This window comes from Anas acuta, unplaced genomic scaffold (assembly GCF_963932015.1).
Source record: "Anas acuta unplaced genomic scaffold, bAnaAcu1.1 SCAFFOLD_131, whole genome shotgun sequence".
In the NCBI taxonomy this organism is placed as follows: domain Eukaryota; kingdom Metazoa; phylum Chordata; class Aves; order Anseriformes; family Anatidae; genus Anas; species Anas acuta.
In genome coordinates this window covers 232501-237798 of record NW_027076161.1, presented here as the reverse complement: position 1 = coordinate 237798, position 5298 = coordinate 232501, and the positions used below count along the sequence as shown (strand labels likewise).

Genomic DNA, 5298 nt, shown 5'->3' with positions numbered 1-5298 from the left:
TTTCAGGGTTCTCCCCCCCCCCCCGGCATCTCTCACTTTGCATCATCCCCCCCCGGGGGGGCCCCAACGGCCCCAACCGTCACCGGGCTTTCGGTGCGGGGGGGTGGGGGGGGAGACTGGGCCATACTGGGGGAACTGGGACTGACTGGGGGGGTCCCAGCATGCCCTGGAGCAGGCAGAGCAATAACGGGGGGGGGGGGAGGGCGGGGGGGGGTGCTGGGAGCACTGGAACCCTGGAACCAGACTGGGAATGTCCCAGGGATGTACTGGGCATGCTGGGGGGGGGGGGCAGGGCTGTACTGGGAGCACTGGGAGGGCTCTGATATCAGACTGGGAGCACTGGGGTGGGAGCAGGGCTGTACTGGGAGCACAGGGGGAGTCCCCAGTGCTGTACTGGGAGCACTGGGAGGGGGGCAGGGCTGTACTGGGAGCACTGGGGGGGTTTCCAGGATCCCACTGGGAGGGGAGGGGGGCTTCATGCCCCCATGCCCCGGAACCGGAAGTGCCGCTTGGGGGGGGGGGGAGGGGGGGTCCGCGTTGCCATGGCGACCCCCCCCCCCCGCCGGGGTCCCCTCAGGTCCCGTCCCCCCCCTCCCCCCCTCCGCTGATGACGCAACCCGAGTCGCCGAGTTCGCCGCTGACGTCAGCGGGGCGGAGCAGCCAATCCCGGCCCGGGATCCCGGAAGGCCCCGCCCCCCTCCCCCTCCCCCTCTCCCCACATCCCCGACGGGGCGGGCCCGGCCCGGCCGCACCAGGCGGGAGCGGCCGGCGTGGGGCGGGGGCGGCCGGGGGGGGGCAGGCGGTGACACGGAGCTGAGTCAGCGGCTGGGGGGGGAGGGGAGAACCCGCCGGTACCGGGCGGGGAGGGGAGGGGACACGGGGGAGGCCTACCCGACCCCCAACCCCCCCCAGGCCCGACCGCCTCAAGATGGCGGCGGAGCGGGGCCGCTCTGCTCCTCGTCTCGGTGGTCTTGGAGGTCACCGCAAAGGGGCGTGGTCTGCAAGGGGAGGGGCCAGCCAAGGGGGCGGGGCCTCCACGAGTGGGAGGTGTTACGGGGGGCGTGGTCTGAAGGGGGCGGGGCCTGCAGGTGTCCCGGGCGGACCGGCGGCCATGGCGGAGGGGCCGGGACCCCCCCGAGGCCGTTGGGACCCGGCTGTGACCTCTGAACCCCCCTTTGGGCCCTGTGACCCCCCCGGGCTGTGCCCCTCCCCCCCCCGCGCTGTGACCCCCCCCCCTCGTTGAGGCTGGCCCCCCCCCTCCCCGAGGCTGTGCCCCCAGCCGTTAAGGGGGGTACCCTCTTGGGGAAATTTCACCGAAATTTCACTCTATTGGATGTAGGAAAAAAACTGCATCTGTGAAATCTGTGAAATAATCTGTGAAAAAATATTTTGTGAAAATAACTGCAGTGACAACCACACTCCAAAAGTAACGGCTACCTCTGCTCATCACCCACCAGAGTCACTGCAGAGGCAGCTCGGGTCGAGACGTCCTGCACTGCGCACTGCACGCTGCGTTTCAGCCTGAACAAGGGAAAAGCACAGGCAGAAGATAAACATTCAGCTGCCAGCAGTAGCACCCATCCCTCAACAACATAAGGGACCCCATCTTTACTTTTATCCTTTCAAAACAGCAGGCCACTTGCCTCTGTACCTGCAAATTAGGTCCAAGCTGAAAGGGAGCGGCCAGCATCACCCACGCCACCTGGGAACACAAAAGAACAAAATGACCACTGTGCCTGCAAGCACCCATCTGCCACACTGCTCCTCTATCCCAAACGGCCTCACCTCGGACCCTCACAGGGAGACACCTGAGCATCTTCCCTTCTCTTCGGATAAGGGATGAGCAGGCTGACACCACTCACCTTCCCTCAGTGCTTTGTGACATGAGCGTTTCCCCTCCCTGTCCACGACTGAACAAAGCACCTGCAAAGACAAGAGAAAAGAACATTTTGAGGCACCTCACAGCCACAGCGTACCTGCTGCAATACCTCTCTCTTCCCAGCTCCGGTACTTCAGCTGCTCACCAGCTCTAACAGGGATTCTTCGCTCACAGCGCCATGGCAAACTCTGCCCGGGCCACACAACACACTGCACAAGCTACATTGCTCAAAACACAGGAGCTGAAATGTTCCAGCCCAACGATCAGTCGCATCGCACAGGAAGGATGCTGCACACTCCCAGAAACAAAACCTACCAGTCCTGAGCAGCTCCCCACCTCCTCCTGCCAACCACGCTCAGCACACACACTATGCGCCCCTCAAAAAACCAAAAAGTTAGAACATACACACACACAAAAAAAACAACTGAGCTCCATAAATGCCAAAAAGACATGCACACACAGCAGCCCCGGCAGGGGTAATCACAGACTCACCCTTTGCAGATGAAAGAGGAGACTCTGATACAACCCTGCTCAGTCTCTTGGTAATGCTGCATCTATGCTGTTAAGCCACGTGTACCATGCAATCAAGCTGGTTTTAGTCCTCTGGAGAGTTACACAAGTGGGTCGATCCATCTAGAGATTAAAATATAGCTCAAAAACGGACGAGTATCCCACCATCCCAAAAAACAGAGAGAACGTCTTAATTTATTGGGTTAGGAGTTTTAGGCATAGGTCTTCAGGGGTTTAGTGTGGTAAATATTTTGGGTTATGTCTGTAGGGGTTTTGAGGATTTTTAGGGTTAGGGCTTGAGGCTTTTTTGTAAGGGCGGTAAGGGCTAGGGTTACAGTGTGTGCTGGTAAATGTAGTTCTCGAAAACTCGGCCTGTGACTGGCTGTCCAAGGAATGCTGGTCGGTGTAGTTTTCCGGCACCAGGACCATCCCCTGTTTCCCCATTAACTGTGCAATCCAGGTTCATACTCTACCTGGTGCTTCACAGAAAATACACAGCTGCTCGCCTGTTACAAGTCTTCACCTAAACAATTCTACTCTTCTCTATTTTTCATGGTTTTTGATCACCTATTTTCTTCTTCCCTTTTCAGCTTGCACACAGGAGCTTTCCAACTTCTATTCCTCTACTGCAAAGTCTGTAATTGACAACTGCCTTTTCTTCTTGTGCAATTGTCTCTGCAACTCTGAGGTCTTGGTGTGGGTACTACAGCATCAGCCCAAACTCATTCTTTTCAGAATTTATAATCACACAACTTCTGTTTATAACTCCACCAAATAAAACAAACAAGAACAAACAAGCAAGTGAACAAGCAACAACAAAACACCACCAAAATAACTAAGCTTTACCCAATGCCAGTAACTCGTGTCAGGAGGTTGATAGATGCACTTGTATCATCTTGTCGAATCTGCAAAAAACAAAATAACACAAACCAAATCTTCTTTGCTCCATTTGCAGTACAAAAAGGAAGCTTAAGAAGATAAAACAACTTGGCCAGATTCTGCTTTGGAGAGCTACTATAAATCGGAACAAAACAGCACCAACAGTAGAACTGTGCGTTACTACAGTACCATACGTACCATGCCTACAAACTATCTTAACTTCCCATGTGAAGGTGAACAGCATGCATAAAACTCAGAACTCAACAGCCTTCCAGAGTCATAATTCCACTTCTCAGGGACAACATTCACAAACTATATTCACGTTCATAGATAATACTGAAACTTTGGCAGAACTTCTAGTTCCTTAATTTGTACTCGGCACAGACTCCTTGTCAACCATTCAACAGGGCCAAGTGCAAGGTCCTGCACCTGGGTGGGGGCAATCCCAAGCACAAGCACAGGCTGGGTGAAGAATGGATTCAGAGCAGCCGCAAGGAGAAGGACCTGGGAGTGTCAGTTGATGAGAAAAAAAGAGCTGGCAATGTGCATTTGCAGCCCAGAAAGCCACCCATGTCCTGGGCTGCATCAAAAGTAGCATGACCAGCTGGTCAAGGGAGGTGATTCTCCCCCTCTGCTCCTCTCTCCTGAGACCACAGCTGGAGCCCTGCATTCAGCTCTGGGGCTCCCAGCACAGAAAGGACATGGACCTCTTAGAGCGAGTCCAGAGGACATCCATGCGGATGACCAGAGGGCTGGAACACCTACCTACAAAGACAGACTGAGGGAGTGGGGGTGGTTCAGCCTGGAGAAGAGAAGGCTCTGGGCACACCTTCTAGTGACCTTCCAATACCTAAAGGGGGCCTACAGGAAAGCTGTGGAGGGACTCCTTGTCAGAGCGTGTAGTGATAGAACAAGGGGTAATGTCTTTAAGCTGAAAGATGATAGATTCAGACTAGATGTTAGAAAGAAGTTCTTTACTCAGAGGGTGGTGAGGCACTGGAACAGGCTGCCCAGAGGAGCTGTGGATGCCCCATCCCTAGAAGTGCTCAAGGCCAGGTTGGATGGAGCTTTGAGCAACCTGGTTTAGGGGAAGGTGTCCCTGGCCACAGTAAGGGGGTTAGAACTAGATGATGTTTAAGGTTCCTTCCAACCCAAACCATTCTGTGATTCTAATGCTTGACTCGAGTCTCACCACAGAGAGCATTAGAAATTGCACACAGTAAGCAGGCTACATTGCAAAGTACAAAGAAAATCAACTACTGAGAAATACAATACAAGGGAAGAAACACACCTTTTCCAATTTGCGTAGTTTGCTAGTGGATAAAAATCCATCAATTTTCTCTGCTATTTTAGCACCAACTCCAGCCTAAATATTGGGGGAGAAGGAAACACCAGTTAACCTCAAGATCACTGACAGCCAGGAAAAAAAGAAAGCCCCGCAGGAAGAACTATGATGTCACTTAAACCGCAACAAAACATTGCTCCATAAGGGAACGAGAGCACGCAGGGTTCCACACAAGCAGCATAAACACAGCACTTTGCCGACTGCGTTACTTATTCTAGACCAGGCTTTGATTCCTACTGCCCTCCAACTTGAGCGGGGCAGTAAAGCAGCGAAGGGGAAAGCTGCCACCACAGAAGCCCTCGGCACGCAGACAGCTGCAGGCCCCAGCTGGCTCCGTGAGGCCCCCGCAGCAGCCACCGCCCCCCCGCCCCGGGAACCTCCCCCCACCGCGACACCGGCCCCCCGACCCCCCTCGGGAGGCAGGGCGCAGACCCCTACCAGCTTCTTGGCTTCGGCCCCGCTCCGTATCTCGCTGGGGTACCGGGCGATGCCGGACGCCGCCTTCCTGCGGAACAGCGCGGCTCAGGGCTCAGCGCCCAGCCCCGGCGGTACCTGTAGGCGCTGTACCTGTGGCTGGCCCGGTTGCCGTTCCGCTCGGAGTTCGCCAGCTCAGCGGGGAGAAACGCGGTTGGAGCGGCCGAGGTGTGGCGCGACCCCCATTTTGGGTGCGCAGAGCATAACGGGA

General features: G+C 55.7%; 1 long non-coding RNA gene across 1 annotated transcript; it reads right to left on the bottom strand.

The window, feature by feature from the left end:
* Positions 1 to 3114: 3114 nt before the first annotated feature.
* LOC137849046 (uncharacterized) lies at positions 3115 to 5088 on the bottom strand. The gene is made up of 2 exons (XR_011091649.1): positions 4560 to 5088; positions 3115 to 3294 (listed from the first exon to the last, which is right to left on the bottom strand). It is a non-coding gene; the product is annotated as an uncharacterized lncRNA (long non-coding RNA).
* Between the last annotated feature and the right edge of the window lie 210 nt (positions 5089 to 5298).